The following is a 25,953-nucleotide window of genomic DNA, read 5'->3' as shown; positions in this document are numbered from 1 at the left end:
GGCTCCTACACGAAATCTTCGATCACGCTCAGAAAGAATGTGCTACAACCTCGGCGCGGCCGCGGCCGCCACCACCGCGCCCGCGCCGGAGCCGGAGGAGCCGGAGCCGGAGCCGCCGCTGCCCCGCCTGTCCGGCCGGCCCCGGGCTCGCCGCGCGCTGTCTCCGCCGTCGCCGCCCCGCGCTCGCCCAGCGCTTGACGCAGTGAGCGCCGCAGCCCGGCTCCCGCCGGCTCCGCTCCGCTCCCCGTCGCAGGCCGAGCCCAGCCCGGCGGGCTCCGGGAGGGGCAGGCAGGGCGCTAGGGGGAGGAGAGCTGTCTGGAGCCAGCGAGGCCGGCGGAGGAAGAGCTGGAGGAAGGAGGGGAAGCCGCCGCCGCCGCCGCCGCGCTCCGGGGACCTGGGCGCGCGCGCTGCGCTCTCCTGTGACGGTGCCTCCAGCCCCGGGCCCACAACCGAGAGCAGGTAGGAAGGGGATGGTGGGGGCGGGGGCTGCGCGGGGCTGCGCTTCGGGGGTCCTTTCTCCCGCGGCTGCAGGGCCAGCAGCTCCCCGCCCCTGGGGGAGGCGGGGAAGAGGCTCTCCCGGGCGGCAGTGGGGGAGTGCGCGGGGTCCCCAGAGGCTCTCGCCGCCCGGGCCGCCCCAGTCCCGGCGCCCTGCCCTGAGCGTCGTCGCCGGGGCCGAGTCTCCCGCCAGCGGGGCTTGGTTATGGAGCGTTGTTTCCGCCGGTCCTCGCCGCCTCGCTCTCGGGTGCCGAGGCGGTCGCACCCGAAGTTAGCAGTCGCCGGGCCCCGGCCGGACAAACTTCCCTCCCCGACGCCGCGACCCGAAGGCCCGGGACTCCGGACCCCTCGGGCTGGGAGGCGCCGCGGGGACCCGAAACTTTCCTGAGCATTGTAAGCAGGAAGGGAGGGATAGGCAGGGATGGGGTAACAGGGTGGTCTTGCTTGCGAGGGAGCAGTGGTATCCGCGGCGCCCCAAGTTCATGCGGAGACCGCCCCCCATCAGGAACCGCCAGGAACCCCATCTAGTAGTCGAGGGCGGGCAGGGAGCGGACCGAGGGTGCCCAGCCCTCTCACGGCCGGCGTGGGGGGAGCCTTGCTCGGAGCGGGCGTTGCAGGACCCCCACCCCCACCTCGCCCCACCGGGTCTCCTGGCTCCGCCGGCCGCGGCCGCTCTCCCGCGAGGGACCCAGCTCCAGGCGATTCCCAGGCGCCTCTGCCCCAGCCTCTCCGCCGGGAAGCCGGCGGCCGGGGTGTGGCGGGACCCCAGCGCGCGCTCTCAGCCAGCTCACCCCGCCGCTCCTGCCTCCACGCCCCCTGCTCGTCCCTCCTTCTTGACGCTCTGGTCTCTGGGTGTCGCCCCCAACTTTCTTCCCAAACTGCACCGTGTGGCCTGTGGCCGCCCAGACCGGCGCGATGCTAGCACCGTCCTCAACGGAGCCCTCCTGGCTGGCGGGGCGTGGGGTCCCCGGGCCCGACTGTCGCCGCTGAGCGGGAATTCCCTCCCGACCCACTGACGCGGGCCCATCCTCCCGCCCCATCTGAGCGGCGGGGGGCGTGCGGTGGTCGCGGCGAGCCGCCGGCTGGACTGTGGAGAGTAAAGGGGACCCGCGAAGCTTCCGAGAGGGTTTTGGGGTGTAGCCACAGCCTCGCGTGCGGGGAAGAGGCGACGCCCCGGTGGGCCCCCCTGCAGCGTCGCCTGCACGCACCCCCAAGGCCCAGGAGGGTTCTGTCCTCCCCCCCACTCCACCCACCCCAACACTCAGGTCCCAGCTTGAGTGGATTTGGGGGACGGAGGACACGGGGTACTTGCTTTTTCTCCCCGTCTGCCGCATCCAGCCCCCAGGCAGCCTGGGGGTCTTTGTCCCCAGGGCGGGCCTCGGGCCCCGCCCCCTCCGTCAACTCGGGGACCCCGACGCCCTCCAGCGCTTCTGCGCCGCGCTCCAGCGGTCTCCCAGCCTCGGTGAGCGAGGAGCCGCATCCGTGTCCACCCCTCACCCGCTCTGGGGCTGGGGGTGGGTCAGGGGGCGTGGAGCGCGGTGTGGGGTCGTTGACAGAAGTCCTCGCCGCGGAGCCGGCGCCTCTGGAACAGAATTAATGACTTACACGCAGGCGGCCATCGGCGCGACCACGGGGGAGGGGCGACCGAGCTGACGCGAGCGGAGAGATCGTAGCCCTAAGGGGCGGCCTCCGCCGGGGCGGGGGGGGGGGGGGGGGGAGGGCGTCAGTGGCCGGGACCTCAAGCTTCCTTTCAGGTCCCACCTGCAATCCCCTGCGCCCGCAACTCTGGGGTTCGCTCTCTGCGCAGCTGGCTCGGGGACCTCCCCCTGTGCGGAGCCTGGACCCTCCCGGCCCCTCCGCAGAGCCCTGACCCTGGGCGGAGTATACTCGCCTGGCAGTGGGGCAGGGCTGGGGCGGGTGCTCTGGCCTCGGCTTGCTCGCCTAAGAAATGGGCTCATAGCCCCCAGGCCTGGGGAGCAGCAAGAGGCTGCTCTGTAGCTCTGACTGGCCCTGGCTCGGTCCCTGGCATTCCGGGGCGGCCCCTCCCAAGCCAGCCCCATCCTTGCTGAGCCACAGCTGCTTGCTGGGCTGGGGGGACCGGCCAGAAACAGGCATCAGTCGCCTCCGGGCCGGGGCTGGCCTGGGGGAGGACATGCTGGAGCCCCGCTCCCATGCATTCACTGCCCAGGACTGGTGAGGCCAGAGGCTGGGAGGCCGATTTCTCAGACCTTCCAGGAGTGACCGGTGTCCCCGGGGAGGCTCTCCCCAGCCCCAGCTGCAGCTGGAGTGGGGGCGGCTCTGAGGCAGGAGGGGAGCCCTCTCCCCAGCCGGCCTGCTCTCTTGTTCCCCAGCTCTGGCTGAGCACATCTGAGGCTTGCTGTGTCTACCGGGAGAGCCCGGAGCCTGGCCTTGGCCTGGGGCCTGCGGGGCGAGGGTCCAGGCAGGGGCTGCCGAAGGAGAAGGGATGCAGCTCAGATGCCCCCGCGGCCCAGCAGCCTCCTTCCGTGGGCCTCACCCTGATCCTCGGGGCTGTGACAGGTTTCTGGACACAGAGCTCCCCAGGGCTCAGTCTCCACCACCGGCCACGCTGGCTTCGCTCTAGCAGCCCCTCTCTAGCCTGGCAGAGCCCGGCCGTGCAGGCAGGAGGGGCCCGCAAAGCACTGCCTCCCTAAGTGCCCACTGGCAGGGGAGGCAGCTTGGCGCCCACTCCGCAGGTCCTGGCTGACCTTCTGCGCCCCAGCGGTGCTGGGGGAGGGGGTCTGTCAGCCCCTATCGGAGTCGCCTGTGCCGTGGGCGTTCATTCACATCCCCTCTCCGGTCCGCACACACTATAGGATTTATCTTGATTTGCTGCCTTTGAATTGAGTCAACTCTTTTGTATGCTCGGTGAATTGCCCAGCTGCTGGCGGGGAGCGGAGAGCGTGCCGGGGGTACTGAGGCCGGGAATCAGAGGCGGGCGGGGGACAGGAAGCGGGGAGGGGGCTGCGGGCGCCTGCGGGGACGGGCCGGGCGGCGTGGGGACACGAGCGGGCCGGGCTGCGGGATGGGCAGCCCCCCGGGCAGTCGAGAGCACCGCCGAGGCCTGCCTGGCCACAACGAGGAGTCCCCGAGGGGCCAGGAGGCTCAGTCCTGGGGGCAAAGCTGACCCTCGGGTTCTGCTTCGGACCGGCTGTGTGGCGGGGGGCATGCCCCCCGGCCTCTCTGGGCCGTTTCCTTGCCTGTAACTTGCGAAAAGGGGGCTTCTGCACGCGCAGGTGTCAGGGGTCAAACTAAGAGGAGAGCTTGCTCAGAGACCTCCCCACCCCGCGTCTCCCCCCCACCCGAATCTCCCCAGAGGCTGGGGGAGTGAGGGAAGGAAGGGGACCGGGGCTGGGAGACGGTGCCGGCCCTCCCCGCCCCTCCCCCAGCTCTCTGCCCCCGGACCCCTGCCTTCTCCCAGGTGGGCCGGGTCGACGGGCCGACCCGAGTCCTGAGAACGCCCGGGCTTTGCTTAAAAGGGAGGGGGTCGTGGGCAGCCCTTCCCAGCCACAGCTGCTGCGCGCTCCGTCACCGGAGGGCGGACGTGGGTGGGAGGCCGGCCAGGGGCCGAGAGGAAACCCTCCTGCGCTTTCTAGTACCTCCCCCTCCCGCTCCCTCCCCCGCGCCCCCACCCCCGGCTCGGCGGCGGGAGAGAACGAGCTAGGCAGCGAGGAGGCCGGGCGGGCGGGGAGAAGGGGGGGCGCGAGACTCCGCGCCGGACTCGGAGGAAGAGGGGGCGGGGGCGCGCAGAGGCGGGGGGGGGGGGGGGGCGCAGGGGCGGCGCGCGGGCTCCGGCGCCCCTGCCCGCGCGCGAGGGGCGGGGCGGCGCGCGGATCGATGGGCGAAGCTGGGGAGGAATTTCAATCCCCGGAGCGAAGTTAGAGCTTGAAGGACGGCGGCGGCGGCGGCGGGCACAGCCCCGGAACGGCGGCCGGGCGAGCAGGTAAGCGCGGAGCCGGCGCGTCCCGAGTCCGCGCGGGGCCGGGGCCGAGCCTGGGGGCGCGGCAGTCCGGCCGCTCGCGGGGGTGGCGCGGCGGGCCCCGCACCCCGCGCCCCCGGCCCCTCGTGCGCCCCGGCCCCGCGCGCCCTCCGAGCGGAGCGGGCAAAGTTGGAAGAACTTGGCGGCGGCGGCGGAGCGGGCGCTCGGCTCAGCGGGGCAGAGGGGGTCCTGGTCGGGGCTCCGCGGCCGCCCCCGGAGCGCCCCTGCCCAGCACCCCTCTCCCCTCGTCGGCCCTCATCCCACCCCTACTCAGAGCTGCTGCTTCCCGTGGTCGACCCAACGCGGCCCTTGCCCTTCCCCGGAACCTCCTCGGCCCGGGGTCCCTGAGCCCCGTCGGTGCGGGCGGGTATCACCCTTCTCGGTCTGCTCGCGCTCCCGACGTTTCGCGCCGTCCAGCCAGGCCCTGGGGAGGGGCGGCAGTCCGCGAAAGGGGAGCCAAACCCTCGGCGTGGGGGCGGGGGCCTTTGCTCAGAACCTGGTGGAAGTTCTCCACCCCTCCCCCCACCTTGGACACGTTCTCTTCGTCATCCTTCGGGGGAGGGGTGCTGAGCCTTCTTACCCTAGCGTGCCTCTAAGGCAGGGGTCCCCTTCCATTCTGTAGAAGCTGCAGGTCACCTGCTTGCTGCTCACGGGGGCTCCCTGCAGGGGTTCCCCCTCCAAAACAGACCGGCAGCCTCGGGCATCAAAACCGGGCTCTTCTCGACAAGAGCTGTGTGACCTTGGGGCAGGTAAGCCTCTCAGAGCCTCAGTTCCCAAATCTGTGAAATGGGGCACAAGGTTAGCCTGTGCGCCATGGAAGGAATACCCCAGGGAAGGGTCAGCACTGGCAGGGCCCCTGGAGGCCTCTCCTCCAGGCTTGGGAGCCTCCAGCCAGGCTTGCAGCCCCAGCGGAGCCTCAGGTGTGAGCCATCCTCTCCTGGCCCTGCGTGTGCCTTGCGGAGCGCTTGCTTGGGTGCAGCTGCGTCTGCCTGGCTCCCTCGCTGTTGGGCTGGGGGCTGGCAAGAAGGCGTTAACAAGATCTAAGGTCTCGTGGGCCCTGCGGGGCAGGGGCTTTCAAGGCTGGGGAGTGAGGGTGGGGAATAGGAAGGTAGGCTCCTCTCCGGCAGCCGTCTCCAGTGGGGCCCCAGCCCCAGAGGAAAGGAGCACGTTGGCCCGTGTTGCCTTGCAGCCGCGAGTACTGCCCTGCTTCCTGCCCGACCAGCCCCCTGGCCTCCTGTGCCCTGGGTCCTTGCAGCTGCCACCTTTTAGCTGAGCCAGCCCTGGGGGACGCTGTCCCAAACCCCACCCCAGGTTTGCATCCCGCTTCATCAGAAAGGGAGACACCCCGAGATGGAGGCACGGATGCCGGGTGGCTGTGTGTCAGAGGGGAAGGCCCCTTGCTCTCTGGGTTCAGGGGTGGCGTCAGTGCCTCACTTTCCTGGGGTCGTGGAGGGCTGCCCCCTCCCCCAGCCCCGCAGGCTCTCCGGGTTTGGAAGGTTGGGAGGCACGCAGTCAGATCCTCTCGGACCCCCTCCCGCAGGCTGGCCGCCCGGGTCTCACTCCGGGTGACACAGCAGCTGGGAGCTGGCGGTCCTGATGGAGGCGGGGTGGGTGTCTTACCTGGCCTGGCAGACGTGAGGGGGTTGGCACAGGGTGTGGCGGTCACCCATACCAGGGCCTGGGGACAAGAAGGACCGAGGTCCCCTCCCCACTGCCCCCCAATTCCCTCTGGACAGCTCAGAGGTTGTTCACAGTGCCTTTGGAAGCTAGCACCCCCCCCCCACCCAAGCTGGGGAGAGGCTGTTGCTCCCCTAATTCCCTACCCCCCAAAAAAACAGGTGATGGGGCCCCCAGGAGAGACGGGGACCCAGCAGCCCCTGTCTCAGACCCTGGGAGTTTGAATCTAAAAGTCTCCTTGTCAGCGTCATCTGCTCCAGGAGAGGAAAAATTAGTGGGGTCTAAATTATGGCAGGGTCTCAGCACAGCAACAGGGGAGTGTCTGCCCAAGTCCCACATCTGTGTCTCTTAGGCGCACACGCACGCACGCACACACACACCCCCCGGGTCCCACTGAAACCAGCTATAGGTTTCAGTGGGGTTTTCTAGGCACTCAGATCGCCTGGGTCAGAGCCCCACCCCTGAGAGGCCCAGGCTGTGAGCCCAGAACCCTCTTTCTGAGGGTGTTCAACAGCAGAAGAAATTTACGAGCAGAGGTGCTAGGACTGGGGTGTCCATATATCTCTGCAGGAAACAGACAGCCCTGGGCGGGTGGTGGAGAATACAGGCCTAGTGGGGGTGCGGTGGGCGCCTTGGGTGAAAGAAGCTAGTGAGTGACAGGCAGGAGATGGATCTCAGGGCCGGGGGACGGGGCCGTAAATCTCCAGGCGTGAACCTGGAGCAGATGGTGGCATTGCCGCGGACACTGGATACATTTGTCATCTCTCCAGCACCCCCATCCCCCCCACACCGCCCTTCCCTCTTTGTCTCCCGACATGGATTCCGATTTCTTCCTGCAGAAGCTCGGGCGTCACCTGGCCCCGGGCAGGTCTTGGCGGGTGGGGGAGCAGGCTGATGGTGGAGCCCATGCAGGGGCTGGTCCCCAGATACATGAAGGACTTTGGTATCATCTGTCCCAGCACCCACTGCACAGATGCGGAGACTGAGGCCGGAGTGGGGCAGGGTGCGGTCTGGGGACGCACGCTGAGTGGGCTGGCTGGTGGCGGGGCTGCCGCGTCCCTGCTGTGTGGGTTCAGGTCTGGTCGCCTGAGCAGGGCAGGCGGCCTCAGCTGCTGGGGGCACCTGCTCCCTGGCCGTCCCCACCCCCGCTGGGTACCCTGTGTCTGTGTGCACCCACGCGGTGAGTGGGAGGGGGTGGCGGGTGTGGACACGGCTGCTCCGTCTGGCCCCAATGCCCGTCACTCACCCTCCCCGCGTGTGTCCAGTTGATTCCCAGCTTTGCCGAGCTCTCCCCGGAGGAGAGGGCGTGGAGAGACCTGGGGCCTCAGCAGCCACGTGGGGGCAGGAGCCGTGGCTTCTGGCCCTCTGAGCTGGAGGGTCCTGATGGTTATTCCCAGGCGGGTTGAGGGTCCACGCGTGTTCTGCTGGAGCCCGAGCGTGTTGAGGCCCCGGCGACTGGGGGGCTTGTGTCCCGGGTGGGGAGACAGCTGGTACATAGCACACAGGCGCGGGCACCCAGGCCTTCCAGGTGATGGGGCCCCCAGGAGACATGGGGACCCAGCAGCCCCTGTCTTAGACCCTGGGAGTTTGAACCTAAAAGTCTCCTTGTCAGCATCATCTGCTCCAGGAGAGGAAAAATTAGTGGGGTCTAAATTACGGCAGGATCTCAGAACGGCAACAGGGGAGTGTCTGCCCAAGTCCCACATCTGTGTGTCTCTTAGGCACACACGCACGCACGCACACACACTTCTCAGGTCCCAAGTCTATGTGTGTCTCTAAGACACACACACACTCCCCCCCCACCCCCGGGTCCCGCATCTGTGTGTGTCTCTGAGATACAGAAGCACACACACACCCCAGGTCCCACATCAGCCCATCTGGCCCCGCCTTTCAGAAGGGTCCAGTATCGCCCACGGTCACACGCAAGCCCGCTGCCAGGCCAAGGCTGGGGTCCTGCTGGGAGCCGGGTCTGGGTCGGCCTCGGAGTTGCAGAAGGAGCTGGAACAGAGGCTGAGGGCAGCGGGGACACCAGGAGGGCCGGACAGCCTCCCTGGGGCCCCCTTGGGGTCAGTAGGGGCTGTGCCTTGCCTCTCTGCTCTGCCCCAGGGGCTGGGGCGGCGCTGTGGGGAAACTGAGTCACGGGCCACCTACACTCGGGCTTTTCGTGACAGCTGTCCCCACACCCAGCGCCGGGGCTCCTGGAGGTTCCATACTGGGTGACCCTGAGCCTCTGCCTCAGCCCCACTGGGCCCTCCCTTCCAGGCCTGACGGGGAGCCTCAGTCCCTGGGAACCTGTGGCCCCCAGGAGGGAGGCCCACTCCTCCTTGGGGGCTGCTGTGCCCCAGGCCTGGGGGCTCCCAGAGGAAGAGTTCGGTGGGCCCTTCAGCATTTAGATTCACTGGACGTGAGCTTGGGCAAACTCTGGGAGACGGTGAGGGACGGGCAGGCCTGGCGTGCTGCGGTCCAGGGGGTCATGGAGTTGGACGTGACCGAGCCACCAACAGCAGTGTAAGCCTCTGGGTGGTCCGGCAGGAGGAGGCTGCCTGAGGGCGGGGCGCAGGGGTGCGGAGGGCAGGGGTCGCCTGGCATCCAGCCCCTCCTGGCCGGCAGCGCAGGGCCTCTGACTCAAGCCCTCCATTAACAGATGGGGAGACTGAGGCCCTGATGTTGCAGCGCCAGCAAGCCAAGCCAAGCCCTCCAGGCTCAGCCCCACCCTGCCCTGGAGAGAGCAGAGGGTCTTTTCAGACCGCCTTGCCTAGCAGCCGGGCCTCAGCTGCACCCCTGCTGCCTCGGGGCCCACGTTGGCCCCCCTCTTTAACAGCGCCACCCCCAAGCACAACTCTGCTGTCCGTCCCCCCACCCCCCCACCGGCTGTGCTGAGCGCTGACCCCAGCCTGGAGATGTGGACGGTGTGACGAACGCCGGGTCTGCCCCCTGGAGTGGCCGGCATGCCCCCTCCCCTGCCGCGGGAAGCCTGGGGTCCTGTCGGAGTCCTCCCGTGGGCTGGAACCCCAGGCTCCCTCGTGTTTGCCGACAGATCCTGGTTTATTTTCGGCAGGACCAGCTCTCCCTCCGCGGCTCACAGACCAGGAGCCTCCCCGCACGTGGGGATGGGGCCGGGCCAGGCTGGCCTTGGGGGACTGAGAGCCCAGTGTGGGAGGGGCTTTCTAGATCCTTCCTGCACACAGCAGGTGCCACAGAGAGATGGCTTGTGACCGCGCAGTGAGGAGGTGCTCCCGCCACTGGCTGTCAGCAGAGAGGTCCAGGGCCCCCACAGGACCCCCACAGAACCTCCCCAGGTTCCGGGAGGAGCAACGTGCGCCCTGCCCTCTCCACGCCCCCACAGGCTCCCACGCGGCCCTGGAGTCCTGTGGGCCGGGGGCTCCCGGTGCTTCTGGAGCCTGCTTCCTGCCCCCTCCCCCGCCACCCCCCATCTCCACGGAGGGGTCGTCTTTACCTCCGGTCGCCCTGTGGAAGTTTCCGGAAGGGCCCAGCAGCTGGTCAGGGGTGACCCAGTGTCTGCTCTGGCCACGCAAGCTGGGACCGGGCCGCCTCTCTGCCTCGCTGCTTCCATCTGTCGAATGGGTTGAGAGCTTGGCCCTCCCCACGTGCTGGGCTGGGGGCAGGGCCCAGGGGCCGGGTCACAGTCTCCGGTCACCCCTCTGAGCCTGTTTTTTGATCGGCAGGGGCAGGGCTGAGGTTGATGGCCAGCCTGATGGTGAGTCTGAACGGGTGACCCGAGTTCTGTGGAAGACAGAGCTGCCCCTGGCGCTCCTGCGGGCCCTGCTCAGCCCCGAGCCCCGCCTCCCCGGAGGCCCAGCCTGGCTCCGTGTCCCCTCGTGCTGTGCTGTGGAAATGGGGGGCTGGGAGAAGGGCTGCCCCCGCAGGGGCCTGAGCTGGCGTCAGGCTTGGCGCGCTGGAAGGGCCGGGCCAGAGGTGCAGGGTCGGTGGGGACAGGGCCCCCCGCGCAGGCTGAGAGGGCCGGGACTTCTGGGGAAGACGTGGATCTCGTTCTCTTTGCCTTGGGACGCTCTTGGGGACTTTGAGACGGTGAGGGGCGCAGTTGGCTTCCTTATCTAGAGGTCCCTGTGGCTGGAGGGGAGGAGGGGTGTCCTGGGGGCCTGTGTGGGCAGGGGTGGCCACCCATGTCTGGTGAGATGGGGCCACCCGTCGGGGCTGACGGCGCCGGTGAGGGAGAGCCCGGAGCATGTTTTGACGTTGCTTTAAAGATTGGAGCCGCGCTCCTGTAGAGAGCTGTTCTGTAAAGCTACCCCACATTCCCATCTGTGTCCATTACCGAGTGAGGAGTGTGTGTGTGTGTAGAGGATAAGATGGTATAAAGCGAACCCTGCTCTCCTCCGACACTCAGCACCAGCTCAGCTACGTGTCTCTAAGGGGAGCGGGGCTGTGCCCCCCGCCGGAGGACGCAGGGTGGCGTGAGAGCCGGTGACTGGCGCCCACCGCGGTGCTCGGTGGGAGTGTGCGGGCCCTTGCTCAGCCGGCGGCAGGTGCTTCCTTTCGAGACACACGTCTCAAGTGTGGGTGTGTGTGTGCTCACACGCGTGTGCTGGTGCACGCCTCCCGGGAGCCGGAGCAGACAGCAGGCACGGCCCCGTGACCGACGCTGCCTGGTGGACGGTGCGTTCCTGTCTCGGGCTCCTGTCTGAGGGTTGAGGTTCTGCAGGACCAGTTTCCCGTCTGTCTGCTTTTGTGGGGCCTCCAGCAGAGTGGACTGCGGTTGCAGAGGGCAGATCTGTGCAGAGCCCCCAGGGGCCCCTGGTGGCGCCCTCGTGGGCGGGGAGCTGGCCAGCGCCGGGTCCTGGGGGACAGGCCGGGGCAGGGAGGAGGCTCCGGCCTCCAAGGGGTCTGCCGTCTGACGGACATTGGGCTTATTTTGGCCTCACCATCGGGGTGTCCCCAGAGAGCAGGAGCATGCCAGGTCTGGAGGACGGGAGTCTCAGGAGATGGCTTTTTAGAAAAACCGCTTCGCAGAAACCCAGGGGTGCCCCCGGCCTCGTCCACACACGTCAGGGCCGAGATGTCCCAGCCGGGCAGCTGCCCCGAGAGCTCTGAGGATGCGCGGCCACGATCCCCACGTCCTGACAGGCACACGCGTGTGCACGCACACGCATGTGTGACCGCGGGGTTCAGTGTACATGCAGCCCCCTCTGGAGGCACAGGAGCGGCCTCTGACACGCCCGTGCACACGCAGAGCGCACGTCACACACGGCAGTCTCTCGTCTGTCAGTGAGCGTCCAGACACCGGGCCCAGGTGTCCCCGCCCCTCCACGGTCCTCTGCCCTGCACGCCCGCGTGCCCTGGCTGGCACCGTGTCCCGCGTGTTCCCTGCACACGGAGGCACAGGGCGGCCGTGATGCTGTTTCTCTCAGGGGTCTGGAGTTGGGAGGCATGCTCCTGGGGGCCATGTGAGTGGCTGGACATCCTTCCCAGAGCCCAGCCCAGCATCCCTCCCAGCTGGCTCGGGGGGCCTGCTCCGTCGTGAGCTCACCCTCGCTGTGCCAGCCCTGCACAGAGCTGGGTGGGGCCCGGGGGCCCAGGTAATGCTCTGCCTGTCCCTGGGGGTCCTTGGGAAGCCAAGCGCCTGGGGGAGCGGGTAAGGTGGGTGGTGGTGGCCGTCGGGGAGGGCAGGTCTGCAGGCCGTGCAGGGCTGTCTGGTTGGTGTAGGTGGTGGAAGGCCGCCGCCCTGGCCGGGACTGGGCTCACACCCCACTGCGGGACACCTGGGTTGTCTGGTGCTTCCCTCAGCGGAAGGTGACGGACCGCGGGGACGCCTGGCTCCTCAATGACATCCGTGCCTCCCGGAGCTGCACGGCCAGAGGGCAGTGGGAGCCAAATTCAGGTCCTTTCGGCCAGAACCCCTTCCATTTCCCTCTGCCCCCTTCCCCTTTGGGGGAAGATGTCTCGAAATTCTAAACTCCAGTAGAAAAGCCCCATCTCTGGGGGCTGGGCGATGGGGCTGTGGGTCCTGGGCAGGAAGGGTGAAGCCAGGTGACGTTCCACACCCAGAGCTCTAGGGCCGTTCCAGCACCCTCTTCCGAAAGGGGAAGCAGGGGCTGGGGGGGCAGGGCCTGGCCCCTGGGCGCGTGGCCTGCTTGCGGCTGTCTGAGCTCATAGGGAAGATGCCCAAGCCTTGTGGAGCTCAGCCCTTCCGCAGACTGGCCTCCTGGCTCCTGTCTCACCTGCCACCATCCTGGCCTCTGAGACTCCTTGACGCGCAGGGCTTAGCGTGCACCTGGGTGTGGTGGTCCAGACCCTGCCGGCCCTGCGCCCGCTGTGGGCGCCCAGCGCACCGGGGAGCCTCTTGCGGCTGAGAGGGAGGGGGCTGGGCCCGGCTCGTATCACGGGCTCCAGAACCCAGACCCACCTGTCTCTGACACCCCTTGCCCCACCCTGCCCCAGCAGCCCCTCTGCCCATTTTATGCTGGGAGAGCTGAATCTCAGGGCAGGAGGCAGAGCTGGGAGCTGGGCCCTCAACTGTAGGGAAGCAGGGGTTGCCCCCAGCAGGCGCCGAGGCGGGAGCCCCCTGGCCGGCTGCAGGCGAGTGGCCCTCAGGTTCCAGGCTGCCCGGGCTCGCCACGTCCCATCCCGTCCCGTCCCGCTCGGGGTTCTGTGTGTGCGGGGCGCTCCTGTTTGAGTGAAATCTCGGACGGGCACAGAGGCTGACGGCCTTGGGGGACGCTCGGTCATCCTGCAGGGGACTCTGGCCTTTAGAATAAAGCTGGTCTCCTGTGAGGCTGGCATCCCGTGGAGGCTGGGGTGTGTGTCTGATCTCGCCAGCCTGCCTGTTTGTCCCCGCTCCCTGCTTTCTGGAGGCTCCTGACAGTGTGACCATGCTTCTGTGCCCTTGGGACAGGACTGCGCAGTGGCGTCCGCACGTTGACAGAGGTGCTCGGCCTCCACCTCGGGTGAGTCTCAGACCCTCCCCGTCACCCTGGAGGGCTCCCTGCCTCCTGGCCAGTCGTGGGTGGTCTCCACTCCCGCAGGCTCAGATCGCCACCTGTCTCTGTAGGCTTCTTGTCAGGCTTCGCAGGAGGGTTGCAGCCCCTCACGTCCCTGCAACACCTGGCAATGTTGGTCTTTTTTATTACAGATGTGCTGGGCGGGGGTCGGGGGCTTGGTTTGAATTAGCATTTTCCTAGTGACCAGTGAAGTTGGACATTTCCTCGTGTGTTTATTGGCGCTCATATTTTGTTTCTGATAAGATGCCTAAATCTTTTGCGCATTTTAATGTGTTTATTTGTCTTACTGAGTTTCAGCATTATTCAAAATTGTTGTGAGAGTTCTTTATATGTTCTGAATACGAGTCCTTTATCTGAAGTATGATTTGCAAATATCTTATCCTGCCTGGTCTGTATCTTGTCTTTAATATTTTTCATGGTGTCTTTTGGAGCACAGAAGTTTTTATGTGTGATGAAGTTTGCTTTATCAATTTTTCTCTTTTATGAATCCTGTTATTAGTGTTACACGTGAGAATTCTGTGCCTCATCCAAGGTCACAGATATTTCTTCTGTGTTTTCTCCTAGGAGTTTACATTCTAATTTTAGCTCTTGGATTTAGGTTTATTGACCATTTTAAGTTAATGTTTGTGAATGCTGTATATGGCTCTTCATTCATTTTTTTTTTGGGTACATGGGTATCTAATTGCCCCAGCATCATTTTTAAAATAAAAATATTTTTAACTGAAAGATGATTGCCTTACAGGATTGAGTTGGTATCTGTCAGACCTCAGCGTGACTCAGCTGTAGGTGCACGTGTGTCCCCATCCCGAGCCTCCCTCCCACCGCCAGCTTTGAGAGCCCTGCTTTCGGCTCCCGCTGGCTGGCCTTTCGCCTTTGTGGCCGTGCTCCCCTCTGCGCCCTCTGCCCTCTGCCTCCTCCCCGCCGTGTCCCCAGGTCTCTTCTCTCCTGTGTGTCCGTGGCCGCCCTGCACATGGCGGCCTCACTGCCCTCGTCTGAGTCCAGCCGTCTTTCCTGTTGAGTTTTCCTGGGACCGCGGGTGGAGGTTTGCTTCTGGACCCTCAGTTCTCCCTCACGGGTGCGTGTCTGATCCTCTGCCAGCACCACGCTCGCTTGGTCACTGTAGGTTTGGGGCCCATTTGGAAAGTGGGTAGTGTAAGTCCTCTAAATTTGTTTCTGTTCAAAATATTTTCTGCTATTCTTAGTCCTTTAGATTTCTGTGCAAATTTTAAGATCACCTTGTTAATTAAAGAAGTGCTTGCTGGCATTTTCATGGGCTTCTGTCTAATGCATAGATCAACTTGGAAATATTAAGTCTTCCTGTCCATGAACATGGACTGTGTGTCTCTGCGAATTAGACCTTTATTTTCTCTGAGCAATTTTTTGGGGTCATTTTCAGTGTGCAAGTCTTGCAAATTAAATTTCTGTTGTTAAATTTATTCCTAAGTGTTTTTTGATGCTATTGTGAATGGAATTATTTTCTTAATTTCATTTTCAGATTGTTTGTTGCTAGTACGTAGGAGTAAAGCTGAGTTTTGTATGTTGATATTTTATCCTGTGACCTTGCTGAATTTAATTATTGGCTCGTTCCACTAGACTTTTGTGGATTCCTTAGGATTTTCTGCATGTCCTCTGCAAATAAGGGGAGTCTTACATCTTCTTTTTCAAACAGTCTGTCTTTCATTAGGATTATTTTTCTTGCCTTATTGCGCTGACCAGAACCTCCAGAGTAATGCTGAACGGCACTGGTGCGTCATGCCTGATCACAGGGGAAAGCATTCAGCCTCTCACCATGAAGTATGTCAGCTGTGACTTTCCTGGATGGTCTTTATCGGTTGAGAAGTTCCCTCGTAGCCCTGGTGTTTGAGTGTCTCCATGGAGAATGTGTGTTGGATTTGGTTATACGCATCTACTAAAATGGTCGTTTGGCTTTTGTCCTTTCACTAGTATGACTTCAGTTGATTTTCAGAGGTTAAACCAGCCTAGCATTGCCGGGTAAATGCCACCTCTACAATCCTTTTTCTTTATTGCTGGGTTTGGTTTGCTACTGTTTTAGGAAGAATTTTTGCACCAGTGTTCATGTGATGTGTGGGTCTGTTATTTCCTTATGATGTCTTTGTCTGGTTTTGGTAGCAGGGAAAATACTGGTCTCATAGAATGAGTGAGGAAGTTTTTTCTCTTTTTTTCCCTGAGTTTGTCTAGATTCAGTATGATTTTTAAAAAATATTTGACAGAATTTGCAATTTAAGCCACCTGGGTTTGGACTTTTCTTTGTGGGAGTGTTTTAAATTAGTCATTCATTTTTGGATAAATGATTATAAGTTGATTCAGGCTTCCTATTTTTGAATCAGTTTTGTTAATTTGTGTCTTTCTGTGAATTTGCCCACTCATCTTCTAAGTTGTGTAGTTTGTTGGTATAAAGTTGTTCACAATATTACTTTTATTACTTTTACATTCCCCTTGATATCTGTAGGGTTGGTAGTGATGTTTTCTTTTTAATAATAACTGATTTTGGTAATTTCTGTTTTTTTTTTTTCTTGGTCAGTCTGGCAAAAGGTTTTGTCAATTTTGTTAATCTTTTCAAATGGATGATTTTTGGTTTTTGTTGATTTATTTTTCTATTTTTTCATCAGCCTTAGTTCTGATTTATTATTTCCTTTATTCTACTTGCTTTGGCTTTTTCTAGTTTCTTAAGGTAGATGCTTCGGTTGTTGAGATTTTTCTTCTTTTCTGATGCACATTGAAAGCTATAAATTTCCATCTAAACCCTGCTTTAACTGCATCTCATAGACTTCGATATGTTCTGTTTTCATTTAATTAAAGACGTTATCTAATGTGCTTTGTGATTTATTTGACTCATGGCTATTTTTAAAATTGTTGTTTACTTTCCAAATATTTGAGGATTTCTCAGATTTATTTCTTTTGTTGATTTTTAATTCTATTCCATTGTGGTTGGTGAACATACTTTCTATGGTTACATTTTAAATTTACGGAAGTTTGTCTTTTGGCCTAAAATATTGTCCATCCTGAAGAGTGTACCTCATGTGTTTGAAAAGAACGTGCATTCTGCAGGGCAGGATGTTCTGCAAATGTCAGTTAGGTCAGGTTGGTGATGGTGTCGTTCAGATTGTATCTTTGCTGATTTCTTCTGTCTAGTTTTCTCAGTTATTGAAAGTGGAATATTAGAATCTTCAACTATTATTGGTGTTATTATCTGTTTGATATTGTCTGCTATTGGTATTATTATCTGTTTCTCCTTTCAATTTTGATTATTTTTGCTTACTGTATTTTGGAGCTCTTATGGGCATATTCGTTTATATTTGTCATCTCTTTCTGAGGTATCAACCTGAATATGATTATGAAATGTGTCTCTTTGCCTCTAGTATGTTTCTTGAAGTCTCTTTTGCCTAATGTTAACTTACCTATTCTGGCTTTTATGTGGTTCCTGTTTTCATGTATTTTTCTGTCCTTTTACTTTCATCACAGTTGTATATTTGAACCTAAAGTGTAAAATTTTGGGGCAACATATATTTGGATCTTGCTCTTTTAGTCCAGTCTGACAACTTCTGCCTTTTAATTGAGCCATTTAGTCTGCTCACATGGAATGCAGTTTTTGATTTGACATGGTTGCCATTTTCTGTGTTATTTTCTGCACGTCTTGTCTTTCTCCTGGTCTGTTTCTCTTTTGATGTCAGGTACATGCTTGCAGTGTGCTGTTCTAGTTCCTTTTTAGTTTCTTAAACTTTATTTCTTTGCATTGTGTTCTTAGTAGTTGCTTGGGGGATTACAGTATGCATCTTAACACAAATGATTTCAGATTAACACTGATTTTTGTCGTTGTTCAGTCATCTCCCACAGCTTGCTCAAACTCCGGTCCATCGAGTCAGTGATGCCGTCCAACCATCTCATCCTCTGTCATCCCTGTCTCCTCCTGCCCTCAATCTTTCCCAGCATCAGGGTCTTTTCCAGTGAGTCAGTTCTTCGCATCAAGTGGCCGAAGTATTGAAGTTTCAGCTTTGGCATCAGTCCTTCCAATGGATATGCAGGACTGATTTCCTTTAGGATGGACTGGTTGGATCTCCTTGCAGTCCAAGGGCCTCTCAAGAGTCTTCTCCAACACCACAGTTCAAGAGCATCAATTCTTGGGTGCTCAGCCTTTTTTATGGTCCAACTCTCACATCCATACATGACTACTAGAAAAGACCATAGTTTTGACTAGACAGACCTTTGTTGGCAAAGTGATGCCTCTGCTTTTTAATACGCGGTCTAGATTTGTCACAGCTGTTAATACAGACTTAACTGTGGTAAAGTGCGGAAGCTTTACTCCAGTATAGCTCCATTTCCCCTCCCTCTTTTGTGCTAAATTGTCTTATAAAGTACATCAGTATATGCTAGTCATAACAGCAATGTAGTGTTATAATTGATGCTGTATGTACTCTTACATTTTTAAAAGAAGTTAAGGGAATGGAAGAGAAGACAATGCATTTATAGAATCTTTTATATTCGTCTGGCACTCATCTCTTTCTGTGGATTTGAATTACCCTGGACGTGACTGCCTTTCAGCCCAAAGTTCTTCCTGTAGTAAATTTCTTCTGAATCAGGGGCTACTGGCACCAAATTCTCTCGGTCTTTGTCTACGCGTGTCTTTAGTTTGCCTTCATCTCTGAAGGACAGTTTCATGGGGTATGGAATTCTCGGTCGACATTCTTTCAGCAAGCTGAGCATGCCTTTCCAGTGCCTTCTCCCCTCCATAGTCGACATTATTTCAGCAAGCTGAGCATGCCTTTCCAGTGCCTTCTCCCCTCCATAGTCTTGGATGGGAAGTCAGCCGTTGACCATGTTGGCTGTGATGGATCGCTTTTCTCCATCATCTCTGTCTCTCAGCACTTCGATTATGATGTATGTAGGTGTGGGTTTTTTTGTTTTCATCCTTGTTGGGGTTTGTTGATCTTGCATCTGCTAGATGAATATTTTTCATCAAATTTGGGGAGTTTTAAGCTCTTATTTCTTGAAATATTTTCTTACCTCTTTCTCTTCTCTTCTCCTAGGACTTCTGTCACATATATGTTGGTACCAAGCCCTTGATGTTGTCGCCCACAGATGTCTTAGGCTCACTTTATTTTCCTTATCTATTTCCTAAAAAAAGATTTATTTATTTGGATGCACCAATAAATATTTATTTATTTAAACATGAGATCTTAGTTGCAACATGCGAGATCTTTATTGCGGCACGCGGGAACTTTAGTTGCGGCACATGGGATCTTGTTCCCTGACCAAGGATCAAACCTGGTCTCCTGCATTGAGAGTGCAGAGTCTTAGCCCCTGGGCCACCAGGGAAGTCCTCCTCTACTTTTTCTCTCTGTTCTTTAGATTGGATACTTTATTTTGATCTATCTTCAGGTTCACTGATTCTTTCTTCTGCCATCTCAGATTGACTGTTGAGCCCTTCATGAGTTTTCCACTTCAGTTATTACACTTTTAAATTCCAAAATTCTGCTGAATAATTCCTCTCTCTTCATTTAGGTTCTCTGTTTTTTGAGTCCATGTCATAATATTTTCCTTTCATCTTTAAACATGATTGTCTTTTGCCCTTTTTAAAAACAGATTTATGATTGCTGCTTTGAAGTCTTTGCTGTACACCACAACATCTTGTGACATTGTGACAGTTTTTATTGACTGCCTTTTATTTGAGTATGAGTTACCTTTTCCTGCTCCTTGGCATATCTTGTAATTTTGTGTTGAAAATGGGCATTTTGGACAACATCCTGTAGCACCTCTGGATTCTGATTCCCACCCCCCACCCCCATTTGCTAGGTTTTTTTGTTTGTTTATTGGGTAATTTGCCTGGACTAAAACTTTGAAATCCATGTCCACTGATGTGTGATGATTGATGCCTTTGCTTAGTCTGTCTTAAAAAACAAACAAACTCCTGGTTTTCTTTTAAATTTTGGCTTCCTAGGGATCCTCTCGGTGTCTGCTTAGCTTAGTGGCCAGTCAGTGATCAGTCAGAGGTTGTGTCAGGCTTTTGCTGTCTGCTGATGGATCTGCATGTGGGTTTAGGGGCACCTTCAAGGACCAGGCGGCTTCGAGTCTGTTCTGCCTTGTACTCTCTGCCAGACTCTCTTGCGTCCCCTCTGCGTGTGTCCCCAGGCTCTTGGTGGGCCAGGGACGTGTGAGTTTCTTGGGCTCCGTCTGCTGTCCCCCAGGCGTGCTGCCCATCAGTCGGGTTTATGTGGAGAGTTTATCGAGCACGTCTACAGCGGTCACATCTCGTGTCTTTCTCGGCCAGATTTCCAGCCAGTCCCCTGGCCTGTGGCCGCCCAAGCCGGGATCGCAGCCTCGGCCTGGCGTCACAGTTGGCTTTCCTCACTCACTCGCCACTGAGGTTGCTGCTCACTATTGACATCTCTGCTGCTGAGCCCGAGTCTTGTGCCTTCTGCTCTAAATCAAATCAGCCTCTGGCAGTGACGCTTCTGGTTTCCGTGGCCTGCACACTGCTGTCCTGTTCACGCGATGTCCCAGCCGAGCCTGGAGTGGGGAGATGGAAGCAGTTCCAGGTAAGAATATCACAGATTTTCCCTGACTTACTCAACGTTTTAATCGTGTTTCCTGGATAAATGCCTTTTGGTCAATTTTGAGGATACTGAAATGGTTATTTTTGATCATTTTTTACTATTTTTACAGTTTGGGGGAAAGGATTTGGCAACCCTCTCCCTCCAGTGTGCTGGAAGACCCATCTTGTGGTGCCACCTTCTAAAAACACAACTTTAAAAAACCGGCAGCTCCGTGAATTGCTGCAAAGGGAAATTCGTTTCAGAACCAACTAGTTCAAGAAGTAAGACATGACTTGCCTCCCAGGATGTCTTCGTGTTCTCATGTGATTGTTACCCCCTCTTTTCTCCTTAAAGGGAAACACTTTTCTGATTTTTAATCCTATAGTTTTTCCTGTTTTTATGCTTTATATGAATGTGTGTGTGTGAGTGTGTGAGAGTCACTCAGTCATGTCTTACTCTTTGCGACCCCGTGGACTGTATCTCGCCTGGCTCCTCTGTCCATGGGATTCTCCAGGCAAGAATACTGGAGTGGGTTGCCATGCCCTCCTCCAGGGGATCTTCCCAGCCCAGGGATTGAAGTCAGGTCTGCATTACGGGCGGATTCTTCACCATCTGAGCCATGAGCTACACAATATGTATTCTTGTGAGGCCAGCTTGTTTTGCTCAGCACATTCTTGTGGGATCCATAATGTCGGTGTTGTACTTGTCGTCTGTGTTGCCTGGTACTCCTTTTCCTTTGGTCTTCCCTACTGCTGACGGACGTTTGGGTTTCCCAGTCTCCAGCGGCTGTGGCCAGTACTGTGATGAGCATTCTTGCACTTGCCTTTTGGTGGGCATGTGCACCATTTCTGTCGGACAGATACTTAGCAGTGGGGTTACGCATGGTGTGTGCTCAGTTTGAGTAGATGTTGCCAAACAGTTTTCAGAAGTGCTTGTTGCAGTTCCTGCTCTCCTGAGGCCTCCCCATCTGTCAGCCCCAGTTCAGTACTGGTTGTTCTGCATCCTTGTCAACATTGGATACTGTCCTTTTCATTTTACCCCTACTAAAAGATGAGCACCTTTTCCTGTGTTTATTGACCAAATATTGTTCAAAACTTTTACCCATTTCTTTCTGTTGAGATTCCTGCCTTCATCTTATACACCTGTAGGAATTCTTTATACTCTTTTCCAATCTTGATTATGTAGGTTTTAAGTATCTCCCCCTACCCTATGTCTTGACATTTCCCTCTTCCATTCATGTCTTTTAATGAGAAGTTCTTCATTTTGATGTAGTCCACGTTTTCCTTCAGAGTTGGTGCTTTTTGTTAGCTTAAAGTAAAATCTTTTTTCACTTCAAGTTTCTGAGGAGGTTCCTCTAGATGGTTTATTGTTTTGCATTTGACCTTGAGACTTTCAGTCCATCTGGAATTAATTTTTATTCTATGGTGTGAGGTAGGGATTCAGTTTCATTTCTTTTCACATAAATCCAGTTGATCTTACACCTTTTATTAAAAACACCCATTTTCAATGCATTATTTCATCCATTTTAACATTTTTATTTTGCGATCTGTTGTAGATCCCATGCATTCATGATAAATAATTCAGAGAGATCCCTGGTACCTTTTATCCATTTCTCCCCAGGAGTAACATCTTGCAAAACTATATGGCAACTGGGATGTTGACAGTGATACAGTCCAGATACAGAACATTTCCATCAATCCAGAAATCCTTATCGCTTTTTTATAGCCACATAGCCACATTCAGCTCCCTCCCCCAAACCTCATCTGTGACCCCTGGAAAACACTAGTCTGTTCTCCATTTCTATGAGTTTTGTCTTTTCAAGTATACTGTATGCATGGAATCACATGGTATGTAACTTCTGGGGCTTGGATTTGTTTTCACTTAGCAAAATTTCCTGGAGGTTCATCCAAGTTTTGTTTATCAAAAGCCCATTGTTTTTTGTAGCTGAGTAATGACATTGTTTCTTAGCCTGGCCTCTCTACAGGGCACCCTGTGTGTGTTCATCATGCACGCGAACGTGCTTGCCAGTGTGTGAGCACAGTTTCAAGGCTGTCCAGGGCCTTGGTCTCTGTTCCGTTGATATAATGTGTCTGGGGTCTGACGGTACAAATGGGCAAGCAAGGGAACTGTAGGATCAAGGGACGCATGGGGAAGAAGACCAGTTCCCAGCGTGGACCCCACAGGTGTGGGCTGCTAAGGGATCACGCATGTGTTTCTGGGTGTTTGGCATAATGTGGGGGTTTCAGATGGTCCTGCTTGCCTGGGGTCTGCCGAGGGCTCCTCTGGGTAGGTTTAGTCCACCTCAGCTGGAACCCCTGGGAAGCTGTGGAATCGGTGGCGAGGGCAGAACGTGTCTTGTCGCTTTATTTTCCCTCATTTTGGTGCACCCTCCCACCACGTTGTCCGTTTACCACCGCTTGTCTCGGTGTGGCCCAGAGTGAAGCCTCTGCAGTCGTGTGTCTGTCGCAGATGGGGGTCTGAGCTTCTTGACCAAGTTCACATGGTCCCTGAAGCAGGGCCAGTGCTGGGGGCTTCTTGGGTCCCTTGGCTATTGGTTGTCTCCAAGAACCCTCAAGTGGAGATGGGAGCCCTTCCCCAAGCTGACAGGGAGCAGAGCCAATGCCAGTGACAGAATGGGGACTCCTGGAGCTGTTTGCGTAGCGAGCATCCTGGAGAGGACACTGGGTCAGGATTCAGGGACTGGGCTCTAGCTCTGGCCCAGACTGTCTGACTTACTCTTCATAAGTGGATGGATAGATGGCTGAGGTGGTGGGTTTGTAGATAGATATGAATGGATGATGAATAAAATGGATGGAGGATAATTGGAAGGGTGGATGGATGACGAGATGGATGGATGGATGGATGATGGATGGACAAACTGCATGGATGATGGGATGGATGGATGAGTGGATGGATGGTGGATGAACAAACTGGATGGATGATGAGATGGATGATGGATGGATGGATGGATAAACTGGATGGATGATGGATGAATCAACTGGATGGTGAGATGCATGGTGGATGAGTGGACAGATGGGTGAGGAATGAAGGAAGGAAGGATGGATGATTGATGAACAGGTGAATGGATGGCTGAAAGATGAGTGAGTGGAGGATGGATGCGTTGCTGATGGTGGGTGAATGGATGACGGGTAGAGGCACCTACAGGGACTAAAGACAGTGTCAGCATGGACAGAGGTTTGGAAGACATGTGAGTGCAGACGGCCCCTGGCTCAGAGACAAATGGCCCCAGAGGGCAGGTGGAGGTCCTGAGGGCCAGGGAGGTGGCTGGGGCGAGCTCACAGCGGTGGGTGCTTACAGAGCTGAGGCTTGAGCCCCAACCTGCAGAGGCCACTTTCAGGCCTCCTGCCAGCCCGTCCCCCTAGCGAGGCAGGGGCTAACCGAGGAGTCCAGCCACCTCATAGAGAGGCTAGCAGTGGTCCTGGCTGACAGGGGTCAGCTGGAGCCCTCCTGGATACACCTGGGGTGTGCCGGGGGTCTGGGGTCTCCACCCACGGCTGCCCCTTGAATGGCCCTGCAGGTCCTTGGCCCTTCCCCCGAGGTGGGTGAGACCTCGAGGCTGCTTCTGGGGGACTCGAGGCCCCTCCGCCAGTCTCCCCTCTGTGAGGTGGGGCAGGGTCAGGGTTCCCCGCGTGAAGTCTGTGCTGGGCTGAGGGCCCGCTGCCCAGCCTTGTCCGCGCCACCTCAGTGCCCCTCGGGCTGGCCGCTGGGGTGGTTTTCCGTGGACCCCAGGGGGGCAGTGAGAGCCAGGGTGCTGTGGAGTCCCCGTGGGCGCTGGCCTCCCTGAGCAGCTGTCTTGGCCCCACACCCAGGATGTCACTAGGCTGCGTCTGGAGGCTGGGCCAGGGAGCCCGGGAAATGTTTAACTTTGAAAAATGGACCTTCACAGCTCATTAGGCGTCCATCGCGTGGCCGGGTGCCTCAGGCGGCTGGGGAGGAGGAGGACGTCGTGGCGTGAAATCACTGGGGTATTTAAAGGCCGCTCTGCATCCCTGACCAGCCTCTAGCTGCCCAGCCCAGCAGTGCCTGGCCGGCCAGGCGTTTGGGATGACTGTGTGACTGGCAGGGTGGCGTCCAGGCTGTGTGTGCAGCGACCTGATCCCGGCCAGACCCTCCTGGCGGCTTCTGTCTCCTGGCAGCCACTTCTGACGCGGGGTCTCAGTTTCTCCCCCTGCCCGGTGACTGGTGGGCTGAGCGGAAGGCAGGGTGGCTGGGAGGATGGTTAGGAGCTGCCATGAGGCCTGGGGGAGGGGCTGCTGGCACCCACGTCCCCCAACTCCCGCCCAGGTGCTGCAGCCAAACCCCACCCCCCAGGGCTGCTCACTGGGGCCGGGACGGCTCTGTCCAGCCTTCCTGCCTGCGGCTGGGCCGTCAGAGGACCCTCATGGGCCCGTCAGAGGCTGCAGGCCAGGCCGGGCTGCTCGGTTTGTGGGGCAGAGGCCCCCTCCTGCCTGGGGGAGGGGCTTGTCTCTCCTCGGCCTGGCCAAGCGGACCTGAGGCCAGCAGGGGCAGCCAGGAGGGGTCCATGCCGTCAGCAGAGGCCGGGCTGCCACGCAATGCTCTCAGTGTGGAGATCTGCTCTCCTGCACCCCGCTGTCTGCGGGAGATGTGGGGTCATAGATGGGAGGCACCAGGTTGGACTGCAGCGGGGTGGGGGGGGTTGGCGGGGGAGAGGCAGGGCTGGGACCTCCCCGCACAACCTCCCGGACTGCCCGAGGGCTCTGTGACCTTGGACGAGCTCCTCCTGTCTCTGGGCCTTGTTTCTAGTCGGAAGTTGAGGGAAGCTTCCCGAATCCCCACCTTGAGAGTTGAATGAAAGGAGACAGTAAAAGAAGGTGCCTGCTTCCCCCCGACCACGTGCTGGGCCATGGGGGTCAGGGGTCAAGGTCCAGGGGAGGCCAAGTTGGGCCGCCCGTGCCCCTGGATAGGCACATGCCATGCACAGCCTGTATCTACCCCGAATGCAGTCCCACCTCTAGGTTAGAACACGCAGGTGTGTGTGCAAGCGTGCACACACGTGTGGGCATGGCGTGGGCACACCTGCAGACCTGCCTGTGTGCCCGGCTTCTGCGGAACCTCGGGGGTGCCCAGGGCCCCACCTGAACACGCTGCCTGCCCCGGCTCGTCCCCATGGCAACCCCAGGCATGGAGCAGGTGTCTGGGAGACCTGGATCGGTGCTGACAGGTGGGTGCATGTGGTGGGGTCCCCAGGGGCGGCTAGAGAGCCAAGAGCATCAGAGCCCCGGGATGGGGGCTCCTGGAAGATGGGGCAGTGCTCCCCTCTGCCCAGGAAATGCCCCCCAGAGCAGGAGCAGGTGGGGGCTCCCGGAAGATAGGGAAGTGCTCCCCTCTGCCCAGGAAACGCCCCCCAGAGCAGGAGCAGGTGGGGGCTCCCGGAAGATGGGGCAGTGCTCCCCTCTGCCCAGGAAATGCCCCCCAGAGCAGGAGCAGGTGGGAAGCTTCCGGAAGCCCCCATCTGGCTGTGATTCACGCAGGATGTGCCAGGGCCTTCACCGCTGAACAGCGCCCTGCCCCCACGGGTGCCTGACGCAGCGGGGAGTCCTCTGAAAGTGCTGGGCTCCTGGACTTGCTCCTGCCTTCTGAGAGGGAAACCGAGGCTGCGGACAGCCTCAGCCACGGCCTGCCCGCCTCCCTGGGCAGACGTGGCCCCGCCGCCCTCTATCGAAGGAGTCGGCCAGGGCAGGTGGCTCCCCTGTGTCCTGTGCTGTGTGGCCGGTCACCCGAGCGCGGCCTTTGCTGCAAGACCAGGCAGGCCCAGCCCCGCTTCTCCCGTCTGCCCGCCCGTGAAGTCATCTGCTCAGCTGGCAGCGTTCCCATGGCAACAGCAGTGATGTCACAAAGGGCCTGGGAGGATGGGGGGGTGAGGACAGAGAAGGGGACTTCTGGCTTCTCAGTCACCCACAGGCATTGCTGCGGGGATGAAAGGGGGCCGGAGTGTCCCCCACCGCCTAGAGAAAGGAAACCCCCTCCCTCAAGGGGGTGACCCCCCAACCCGCTGCCCAGGTGTGGAGATTCTAGCAGGAGTGAGGGCAGAGACACAGGCTCAGAAGGCATCACGGTCGCCGCGTCTGGGCGGCCGGGCTCTGCCGGACTGGCCCTGAGGTCCTCCAGCCGCACACCTTGCCTGGGGCCTGTCTGGCCCCTGAGACCACAGGCAGCTGACCCTGCATGGTGGGGGTGGGAACCAGACTAGAGTTTCTGGGTCTCATAGGAA

At 58.5% G+C, this 25,953-nt stretch overlaps 1 long non-coding RNA gene across 1 annotated transcript in view; it reads left to right on the top strand.

Moving 5' to 3' along the window:
- The first annotated feature begins 326 nt into the window (after positions 1 to 326).
- Positions 327 to 25,953, top strand: part of LOC133063203 (uncharacterized) — a 56,712-nt gene continuing 31,085 nt past the window's right edge. Inside the window, exon 1 of the long non-coding RNA XR_009694375.1 lies at positions 327 to 459. This is a non-coding gene — a long non-coding RNA (uncharacterized LOC133063203). The remainder of the gene's footprint in view (positions 460 to 25,953) is intronic.

The sequence above is a fragment of the Dama dama genome, chromosome 10, assembly GCF_033118175.1.
Source record: "Dama dama isolate Ldn47 chromosome 10, ASM3311817v1, whole genome shotgun sequence".
Classification (NCBI taxonomy): Eukaryota; Metazoa; Chordata; class Mammalia; order Artiodactyla; family Cervidae; genus Dama; species Dama dama.
Note: the sequence above shows the minus strand (reverse complement) of the source record. Positions and strands in the feature narration are given on the sequence as shown.